The sequence below is a fragment of the Hemibagrus wyckioides genome, linkage group LG06, assembly GCF_019097595.1.
Source record: "Hemibagrus wyckioides isolate EC202008001 linkage group LG06, SWU_Hwy_1.0, whole genome shotgun sequence".
Lineage (NCBI taxonomy): Eukaryota > Metazoa > Chordata > Actinopteri > Siluriformes > Bagridae > Hemibagrus > Hemibagrus wyckioides.
In genome coordinates, this window is record NC_080715.1 from 5,265,640 (window position 1) to 5,277,629 (window position 11,990).

An 11,990-nucleotide genomic window follows, 5' to 3' on the forward strand; every position below is an offset into this window, starting at 1 on the left:
CCATACCATGACCCCACCCCACCCATCCCATTATCATCATTACAGTAAATTTGAATGTGATGTAACTGTAATGATAATTATGATGATAAGGACTCTCAATCCCACATACCTGAACACAGTCACCTCACACAGCGTGAATGAATTGTCCACTGTGTTCATACCTGACGCTACCAAGTCCATTCATTGTGTGTTGCTTATCTGGGTTTGATCTTAACACTGTAAAAACAAGTCTGTGGTTGTCATATATGGCTTGGTTAATTCCCTGCTGCACTTGGGTCCTCTTGGCACCCCGTGTCAAGACAGTAGTGACCTCAATATAAAAAATAAGTCAAGATTCTGCATGCAAATTTTTTAATTGAACTTTTCAATAGAAACGCAAATGATTTAGTTACAGTTTAAGTTTAGCAATCTTAACTAATAACTGCATACTCACAGGCCCAGTAGCCTAATGGATAAGGCATCAGCCTTCGGAGCTGAGGATTGTGGGTTCGAGTCCCATCTGGGTCGTCCTAGTTCTTTAGAAACTGCCATTTAGTTCTAAAACCACTACTGTTCCCTGCTGTAACATATGGATGGCAATAATAAAGGCTTTTTCTTTTAAAAATAAATGTGTTTTAAACAAAGTAACATTAACACAGAACTGAACATTTCAATTTCTCAGTTATCACAAATAAAAGTTAGCATGACGACAAAATTTGCTTGGTATTGTCTATGTAAGTGTTCAAAATGGGTACAAGCTTATTTTGCCAATCACTTCAAATCACATTAGCAGAATATTTTTATGTTCTTAAATACATCTTCTGCCTCAACTGCCATTCTTGCACCTTGTAGAGCAGCACAAATAAAAACGTTTTTTTTCTGCCCAAAGAATCTGAATATTTTCGAAACGGAATTAGCTAAACCAAAACAGAGGCGCTACGAAAAAATTCAGTCTTCAAAAAAAACCCAATACATCAAGTAGCTTTCGATTGCATACAGAAAGCAACATTGGCATCATGGGTTGACTCTTTCTGTTGTGTGTCTTTCTGTTGTTTCTGTTCCAAATACACGTTGCCATTGTCATTGAACTTTTTTTTTGAACCCCTTTGTATTTGCCGAATTGGATTTTCTACAGTGTAGTTTGCTCTTGAGTTCCAGCGGTTTGAACAACTCCTGAACTTTTGCTTGATTGTGGATCATGACCCTGCCTTAGTATTAAGATTGATTTGGCTGTACTAGACTCAAAATAAACTCTTACTGCATTTATCCTGCATCTGCCGGCAATCTGTGACATTCCTGCTCTGGTCTAGCCCTGATTAATCATTATATTCACATAATTCCATATTTGATTAGAATAAACAGTGCAGCTTGGCTGATGTTATTCCTAAGTAATAAAATCTCAGATAAAATATTGCTTATTCGATGAACCTCAATCTCAGAAGCAGGCACACTGCCACCTCAGAGCCGTGCTATCGACAGGCTTGTTAAAATGAGGTCAGTCTCCACTATGTTATTGTTCCGAACTAAATGATTAGTGTGTAACGTGATGCTTTTGTCTCTCCTCGCTCTCTAGGCTATATGCAATACTGACACAAATGACATTTTAAACAGTGAGATGGGGAGAAGGAGAGAGGAATCACGAACCTGTAAATAAACACTGACAGCTTTCATTCAGTCTAACAGCACAGAGCAGGGATAGACGGGAAAAATAAACCGACTCGCATCATTTAGAGAGAAAAAAAATCCCTCAGACATGCTTTAAGCTCATTGCTCCTCGCTGATCACAATTATCTACAGCACGCCATGATGATTATGATAGGCGTAATTGCGATTTGAATAGAAGACATTAAGATTATTTACCAAAGCGTCCTGCATGGATGTTCAACCTCAACAGATAAACAGCTAATATATCAAATATAATCAATAATTAAACCACAACTGCGTATCTGAAAGTAATTCAGACTGCAAGACAGATCACAGGTTTATATTAACGAGCTTGGTTTAATACGGTCTTGTTACTATGGCAACAACTTCTTTGGTTCTTCATTTAAACAGACTTAAAGAACAGGTCCAGTCGTTGATATTTTAAAAAATAACATAATGGTACTTTTTTTTTTTGAAGGAGTCTCCAGGGTTAGTGAGTTCCTGAGTTTAAGTTGTCAGGATATTTTACTTTCAGGTTCCTCATAAGTTGATTATTTTCCTGTTAAAGCACATCTTGAAGTGTTTCATCCATCAACCAAGAATTATTTTATCATTATTTATTTATTTATTTATTTACTTATTTATTTATTTTTTAATGCTGTGGAACATCTGTGAAACTGTGAGATATAATCAGTCATTCCTTCACCAGTATTTTTTTTAGTTAAAGTTAACAAAGAAAGAAAGAAAGAAAGAAAGAAAGAAAGAAAGAAAGAAAGAAAGAAAGAAACTGTATATTAAATCGTCCTTTCCTGTGCTTTGGCAATGAAGACTAATTCCATAAATGTTAAACATCTTCTCACAGAAAACTTTAACATGTAAGTGATTAGACATTTTTTTTTCTTAGTTCTTGATATTTTGTGACCCATCCACTGGTCACGTCCCTGTGAAAGTGAGGTTAATATAGAAACTATAACATATAATCAGTTTACGTTACAGTTGGTGCCGCTGTCAGATCTGCAGTTATTGAAATAAACACTTTGTGACCAATCAGACCTGAGAATTCAGCAGTGCATTGGTATAAAAAGAAATTAGCTCACCTGCTCACTGACTCAAAGTCACAGATTATTAATAAACCCTGAAATCATCATCTATAAATAGAATTTCTATAACTCTATAAATCATGGCTGCTGTTTAGACACTGCTTATAAACAAGGCCTGCTCCAAGAATACATCCACCTTTGCAAAGAACCTGCAACACATTTAAACTCGGACGTGAATCCTTATTGATTTGAGTCGCTGCCTCATGAAAGTCGTTAGTTTCTATAATTGCTTTTCTTAGTCATGTAACTCAGTAGGAAATGAGGCTGTTTTACAGGATCAGGGGTTAAGCAGATGGCTTGTCCTCTCTGCTACTGTACAAGTAAAAGAAATAAATAAAATGGACCCTTATTTAAATCCGAAGCTCTGAAGATGAATCGTATCAGGTCCAAACGAGGAGTGGAGGCGTCTGTGAGCCTGTGAGTTCTGACAGTCAAGAGCATGTGGCTACCAACAAACCAAGGATGATGTTTAAAAGGATTATGAAGCCATTTTTTTAAAGATATATCAGTACACTGGTGTTCTATTCTGCTCAGTGGAATAGAAATGGACTTATGGGATGTTTTTAATCAGTGTAAACAAATGAATGATGTTCTGACTGTGAGTCTGATATAAAATGAGTCAGGACTCTGTTGGCTTTCAGTGTGTTTTAGACGTGTTATTCCCTCTGTTGGATAACCGTATGTAGGAGGTCATAACTTGATGCTTGTGCTGTGTTTGTAGAATGTAGAAGAAGAGGTCTTTATCACCACACATATATTACAGCTCAGTGGAAGTCTTTTCTTCACATATTCCAGCTGAGGAAGTTGGGTCAGAGTCCAGATACAGCCCCCTGGAGCAGAGAGGTTTAATGCCTTGCTAAATTGCCCAACAGTGGCAGCTCGAACCCCAATAACCCAGACACTTAACCATGTGAACCACAACTGCCCCTTAATAATGTGAATGAAGTGAGGACCACTGCAGTTTTACCAACCAGAAAAGGAAATGTATTTTTCCTCAGCAAGGCTGTGCAAAATAAAATGAACTTAGTTGTGGTCGCTTAGTGGTTAAGACATTGGACGACATATCGGAAGGTTGTGAGTTTGAATCCCAGATCCACCGAGCAAGACCCTTAACCCTCAATTTCTCAGTTGTATAAAATGATGTTAGAATATATTCCTTCAATGAAACAAATCACAATATAATTATTATACAGTTACAATTCCATATTGACTCGATTTAAACATAATTTGTAATTTAACCATAAAAACTATTCTTTACATTTATGTCATTTGGCAGACACCCTTAGCCAGAGCAACTTACTTTTTTTTTAATACAGCTGGGCAATTGAAGTTTAAGAGCCCTGCACAGGGGCCCAGCAGTGGCAGCTTGAAGTAAAATGAATTAGTTCTTTACCGTTATCTGGAAGTTGAGTTCATGTCAACTGGACTTCTTTCTAGTTAGATCTAAATGTTTCACTACTCATCTGAGCAGCTTCTTCAGTCTGAGGGAAGTTGGCAGGATTCCATTAATCTGTAGAATGTAATGACCTCAGAGAGGGAGAGTAAGGAGAGAGTGTAGTGAAGTAGTAAGAGTAACAATCAGAGAATGTGAGAGTGGCTTAGGTGTGGCTTTCCTAGTGGATGTGTGAAGAGGTCTTGATCTTCTTGGAGGTGGATGAAAGAGCAGCATGAAAAATGGGAGATGGGTTGTGCCTAAGACCTCCACCTCTGCTGAGAGAAGGATTTTCCACCTGGACATAGATGGCCTCCTTCACTCCTCTCTTAAACCAACTGTCTTCTTTACCCAAGATGTGTACCTCAAATGTGTGTCCTTTGTCCTTCAGGTGCAGGTATACAGCTGATTCTGGTCCTGAGGTGTTACTTCCTCTGTGTTGGTACATCCTCCTATGCAGTTGTTTAGTCTCTCCAATGTAGAGTTCTGAACACTCCTCACTACACTGGACTGTGTATATTACATTACTCCTCTTGTGTTTTGGTGTCCGGCCTTTGGAGGTGGACGAGTCTCTTAACACAAATTACACGCTTATAAATGCATAATATAAATGGTCAAATCATTAATGCAAAACGAATACAAACAAAAGAAGAATGATACAGCTCATGTACCTGTGCAAATTAAAATAAAATTAGTACAGCAGCTTTTGAACAGAAAAACGACAATGAACTACATGGGAAACCGCTCGCGTGCTCCAGAATTCGAGCATGATAACGACAACCTAGCATTACTCTAATGAGCTGTACTCTACAACAAATACACGTACAAACCCAGCATGTTTTAACAAGATGAGAGTGGAGTGAGTCTACAGGTGTAGATAATATAAAATATAAAAATATAAATAAATAATAAAATAATTAACAAAATAACCCCACCAAAAATACACTGGAACAAATATGTACATGAAAAATAATGCAAATTGCATAAAATATGGATTGTTGGTGAAATATGAAACTATTACATTGATACATCTGCTACACTTACATAGAATTTTAGTTTAGCAAATTTTAGCAGGTTACAAACAAGCACTTGGGGCATCTCAGATAGCAGAAATGGGTTTGATATCAACATTCACCTTGAAGACAGAAACATTTGTGTGAAGAATAAACTAACGTAACAAACTTTTCTATATTGCCCCTACTAGGCTAGGTAAAAACAGAAACACTTCTGAAACACTAAAAATTCTTAAAGTCTACTTTCATATGAGTGTCTACTTTCATATGAGCATCATATTAACCACCAATGTGGAGTGGAACATGACAAAGACGTTCAATCATCAACATGGACACAACAAAAACAGGAGGAAATTCCATTCTTTTGTCCATCTGGTAAAAATGTTACAGGTCCAGGTAAGGTTAATTCTTTTTTTTTTGGTATCAACATCAAGATTCAAGATTCAAGAGTTTATTTTCATATGTACAGAAACCTGTGTTATACCATATAATAAAATTCTTACACTGTGACTGCTCTCTGCAGCTTATGGCATACATTATAGGACACGAGGAAAGAAATCATACACAAGATGTAAATTACAGACTTATCAAATTATCAAAATGCAAACCAAGCACAAGACAAAAAAGAGAAACCAGTCAAAGAGTCATGTCAAGTGATACAATGTCAATTTCTTACCCTTAAATGGAGCTGAAATTACTAGGTGTCACTTTCTATACTCACAGAAATAAACATTTTTCCTTTTCAAATGCTTCAGTCTTCCTGAGCCTGTACTTCAAGTGTAAACATCTTCACTCTGCAGGTCCATGTACAGGGGAAGTGGTTAAGGTGTTGGTCTTCTGATTGAAAGGTTCAGAGTTCAAATCCCAGGACTACCAATCTACCACTAGTGGTCACCTACTCAAGGCTCTTAACCCTCAATTGCTCAGTTGTATAAATTGTTAGTTGCTGGATAAGGGTGTCTGCCAAATGTACACAAATGTTTTCTTGCTGACTTGTCCAGCACTGATGGATCTGTCCTTCATGGATTCCATGTCAAGTTAAGTAGCCTTTATTTACACATATACATTACTGCACAGTGAAATTCTTTCTTTGCATATCACATCTTTGGAGGGTTGGGGTCAGAGTTCAGGGTCAGCCATGATGCAGATGCCTTTTGGGTGTGTGTGTGTGTGGGGGGGGGGCATTGTTAGGTTTGTGGGTCTTGCTCGAGGGCAGTTCTGGGGCTTTAACCCCAATCTTCCAGACCTCTAACCACTTAAGCCCTGAATAAGCTTAAATGATATTCCCAGCCAGTCTCCCATCCAAGTACTAACCAGGACCATCTCTGTTTTGCTTCTGAAATCAGAAGGAGAATTTAATTTCCATTTCTTGCATTTGGCGGATGCCCTTATCCAGTGCGTCTTACTTTTATCTCATTTTTTTGCAACTGTGCAATTGAGGGTTAAGGGCCTGGCTCAGGGGCCCAGCAGTGGTTGACGTGGATTCAAACTCACAACCTTCTGATCAACAGTCCATCACCTTAACCCACACAATGAGATCAAACATTCTCAGAGTTGTTTGGCCGTAGGCAGTCGTAGTTCTCACTTTGGGGTTGGAAAGCTACATGTACTGTACCATAACTTGTAGCTAAGCCCTTTAAGTTCTCTTAGCTACAGTAAATGACTGTTGAATCAAAGCAACAGGGTCATCCAGAACAGCAAGGCAGATACAACAGCATTGAAAGCTAGAGAGCTTCAGTGTTTCTCTGATCACTGGTGAAATGGGGAGTAGTTTTGTAAGGAAAGGAAGAAGATTTGTTTCTCCATTTACAAGGTGATATTAAAGATCTAAAAAAGAGATGATTAAGCGTTCCTTAACCAGTGTTTTTTCAGAGCAGCTGAACATGCCTCACCTGAATAGAGAATTAGTGACTTTTGTGACAGTGGTTTCAGGACACGCTATTTGAAGTGATGTACTTTTTACTTTTCTCGATGGAGAGAATGAATGCGAAGCGACCCATAACTACGACATTTAAATTCATGAAATTAAGCTGTCACTCAGACTGCAGCCTGACAAGCTGTATGCTAAATGAGGAACACTGATTTTAGACTGCTCTTACTCTCTCTCTCGCTCTCTCTCTCGCTCTCTCACTCTCTCTCTCTCCATCTCTCTCTCTCTCTCTGCCAGTCCTCAGCGAGTTAAACTGATGTCAATTGAATCCTGGTGATTTTCCGTCCTGTGAATTCTGACACATAAGAGCCCAATTTGAGCTCGTTCGTCAGGCAGGAGCATGAGGAACTGCCTTTTATTCCGTATATCGTGTGAATATTTGCAGGAATGTGCAATTTACAGAGGCAGGCTATTATTTCTCAGCAGCAGCACACAGTTAGCTTTGAACCCAGAGACCTCACTGTAGTGTACTGACAGTGTTAATAGGCTGCAGTCATTTTTTTTTCTTTTTTTAATCCTTTGATGTTTTCGTGTGTTGTATATTTTAGTTTACAATTTCCTAGTTATCGATGTAGTTTGTTAGTTAATAAACTCATCACATAACCTATGACTGTCAGACTGAGTAAAGCCTTTTAGAAATCAGTATGTGCTGCTTTACAGACTGTATGCAGTTTGTTGTGATGTCACAATCTAGCACATTTCACACGTGAAAGATTTTCCCTGGGTCCTAGTGAATTCCAGGTAAACTCCAGGTGAATGCTGGCTCTTCATAATCTAACGTTTCACACTGTACATTTCTAAACCCTGCAGCAACTTTCTTCTTGTTTGCATATTTGCACCATAAACAACCCTGATTGAATAAAAATTGACTGCTTTTGACCCTAGCGACTCTCGTCATGCTTTCACATCATTGAGAAAAAAAAGTTCAGGCCTGACATTATGCCACTCTGAGCAGATATTGTTATCTTTCAGAGCTTTATCATCGTTTTTAGTTTGTGTTTGTCAAGATGTTGGGGCGCTCCAAAATCTCCCAAAATTGGCTTGTGATGTGATGAGTGTGATGTCAATATATGATTTACAGCATTTTTCTCCCTCAATTCAGTGAAACATTGTGATCTCCGGATTGGGTGGAGTTATCCTGGAAGAGGCCACACCCACCTCAGAAGAATTTTTTTTGTAATTTATTTATAAATTAGTTTGCCAGCAAATAAATTTGTATATAACAGCTTCATCTCTTCTTGGAAGGCTTTCCACAAGGTTTAGGAGTGTGTTTATGGGAATTTAAGAGAAGGTCTGGCTCACAGTCTCCACTCTAATTCATCCCAAAGGTCTTCTATGGGGTTGAGGTCAGGACTCTGTGCAGGCCAGTCAAGTTCCTCCACACCAAACTCACTCATCCATGTCTTGGACCTTGCTTTGGTCACTGGTGTGCAGTCATGTTGGAACAGGAAGGGGTCATCCCCAAACTGTTCTCACAAAGTTGGGAGCATGAAATTGTCCAAAATGTCTTGGTATGAAGCTGAATCATTAAGAGTTCCTTTCACTGGAACTAAGGGACCGAGACCAACCCCTGAAAAACAACACCTGAGTTCAATGATTTGGAGGGGTGTTTTCCAAAACAATATAGTGTATATTTCCATTTCCATTTAATCAGCCATCCGATAATGAGTGAATATCAGGATTTGTCCTTTTTTTCTATAAACCTGGCTGTAAAATTGTGCATTTTTCATCTGAAATCGATCTCCAGCTCTACTTAAACTACACTTTTGCAACTTGAGTGTGTAATAACCATCGTATCCATTACAGATTCATTATAATTTCCATGCGCAAATGCCTGAATAACAAGAAGCCCTATTTTACTGATGCTAATGAAATCATTAGCACACTGTTAATGCATTCAGAGGCATAAACAGCCTGTCTATGTAATGCGCAATTGCGGATTATCGTTGGCCTGCTCGCCTGTAGCAGCTGAGTACTCCGTATGGGACACGATCGCTGATAATAATCTAAATGCTAATGTTTGTGTGGCAATAGTTTAATAGGGTTAAGAAACTTAATTGTTGCAGCAGTAATCTGTACAGTGATCTCGCAGCTGGGAGTTAAATTACGGTACAGCCAGTACAACCATAAAGTCTTTTTAACAAACTTCATTTTCTTTTGAAGGAATAAAACACTTGGGGCCATGCTGTTATAGGAAAATAAACAAGCATGGCATGGTGTGACGAAGCAGAGCAGCTTATTTTCCGGTAAGTGCTTGTCTATAATTATTTCAATCCTCTTATACACGGCAATTTGCCAATAATTATATTTTTTCTTATTACAGAAGAATGTAATACTTTTATTGATGAATAGTTAGGTTTAATGATGTGGAACGTCCATGTGACAAGTTAGTTCCTGTTTTTATGTATAAATTAAGACAGCTATAGAGAGTAAATATCTCTTCACCTGATTTCTCTCTCTCTTTTTTGAAGTTATAATAAAAAATGCTGTAAAGCATTAACCTCTCCACACAGAAAACTCACTATATCTTTTTTTTAAATCTGTTGATTATTGTTATTAGGTTTAATGTGTTTCCTGCGTATGAACTGTTACTATAGAAACAATAACATATTTGAATAAGTGGATTAATCTTGTCAAATGAACTTGTCAATTACACTCATCAGTTGAAGCAGAACTTTTATCAGAGCTGCTGTTAAACACTGTCTGACCAATCAGAATAGAGGATTCAACAACCGCATGGTAAACGTTTTGACATAACTCATGAACAGTTACAAACCAAATAAGGTGAACATTGCCAGTGATTTGCACACAAAATGGCAGAATGTGTGTTTTGAGCAACATTCACACTTCTCCATTATAATGTTGAAGCTTCTCATGCATTAAAATTAATTTCCTAATCACTCTTACTTTGCCCTTCTGGTTGTTCTCTGGCCTTGATCAGTATAGTTCTCGAGTGAGATGGAGGATGTGTTGGTGTTGTTCCAGCCTTTTATCCATTAACACAAGGAGCTCCAGAGGATGCTAATTGTCATGGACACTTAATTTATGGGGAATTTCAAATCCCAAACCTGCACTGTTCCCATTTTTACTCAAGCTGACTTGCATTCTAGTCACCTACACCTGTTGTTAATTTACCTGATTATGCCTTGTATGTACACACACACACACACACACACACACACCCCTACCCCGACACTCCTACACCCCTACACCTACCTATCTACCTCTCTTTGTCTTGATAAGGCTTGTTGGTCACTACTTTCTTTGCTTGTATCTTTCAGTAATTTCAAAGAATTTTCCAGGATCCTTTAAGATAAGATGCTGATTTAGAAATCTGTGAAACACTGCCAAGGAGTCTTTGATTTATTTGTTTGTTTGTTTGTTTGTTAGGAGGTATAAATTACAGCTCAATATTTTATTTTATAAAATATTTATATATTATAATATTATATATTTATTATATATATATATATATATATATATATATAATATTATAATATATTTATATATTTATTAAAAGCAAGTATGCAAAGTAATGACCTCATCTGAGCCAGGAAGAGGAGTGACAACCTCAACAGAGTAAGAAGGCTGAGATGTCCGAAGCGGGGAACCTAGCCATTCCCAGCCAAGACCCCTGGAATGAAATATGGCAGATGCTAGATTTTCAAAAGCATTGTTTAGTCTGTACACTCAGAAAAAATGGATGGATATGTACCAAGTCCTAGATTTGTACTTCTCAGATTTTTGCATAGAAACCGTTGTTGTAGGGTTTAAGATATTACCAGTACAGGTTCCTTAGAGGGACAAGCCAAAGATCCTGGAAGGATGTGACACGGAAATGTATTTTCCTTGTCATTATCTGGACAGTCTTCTCCACAGTCTTTTAAAACCAATTACTATAATGTGCATCATGAAGGTCATTTGAATGCATCTTTTACCTGGAAATAAAAAAAAATTAAATGTTCACAAATGGACATTAGAAACCATTTATATACTTTTAAAGCCTTACTTGATTAAAGAGAAAGCTTGTGCAGGAAATAAACACATACTAAAGGTGAACTCTTAACGGCAAATGGATGCTTGGCTATCAACAGATTCCATCTTTATGCCATCAAAACCTCTGAGCTCTGCTTCATCATACCTTAACCCTGCTCTTTTCTCTAAATGCTGGTACTTTAGTATGCAGAAGTTTGTTGGACAATAATGATTCAGGCCAGCTAAAGGTCTTGATTCCTGATCTGTTTCCTTTGTGTGCCTCAGGTGGAAAATTGTGCAACATGAACATCTAATGAAGCATGAAACACAGCCAGTCATGTGCAATGGGCAGGGCTGAAGTCTCATTTATTTTTAGATCAGCATCACTGTGGCTAAGATGGAGAATAATTTAACATTTATTGCCTTATATCAGTGCACATTTATACAGTATCGGTGGATACAGTTTAGTGTAGAAGCTACGTCTCAATGGCCTATTTATATTTAAATCGTCTTTCACAAATGATCAGACTAAAGGAAAAGAAAACAAGACAATTGGTGACTTCAGAAGTTATCATGAGGAAAGTTTCTCATATTCATAATTTGTTTACTGCCTAAGTTGATTTTCTTGGCTTCTCATTCAGATTATCATCATCACCTGCATGTAGTTCCCTTTTCTAAGGTTGACAGATTTTTCTTGGCATATAACTTGAAATGAAAAAAAAAAAGCATTTAAGCCCATAAAAAAATCCATGTTAGAAAATTAGGAGTGAAGAAATTGTTTTTCTGTCAAAAAAGGAGACAATTAAAAGAAGACTAGTATGATGAGATGTGAATGAGAAGATTGTGAAAATTCACAGAAACATTTAATAAAAGTCTAGAATATTGCAAATATGTGAGCTAATTGTAATGATGATGAA

At 37.5% G+C, this 11,990-nt stretch overlaps 1 non-coding gene across 1 annotated transcript; it reads left to right on the forward strand.

Annotated features, from left to right (window-relative positions):
* The first annotated feature begins 434 nt into the window (after window positions 1-434).
* trnar-ucg (transfer RNA arginine (anticodon UCG)) lies at window positions 435-507 on the forward strand. Its single transcript has one exon. It is a non-coding gene; the product is annotated as a tRNA-Arg (tRNA).
* Window positions 508-11,990: the final 11,483 nt, after the last annotated feature.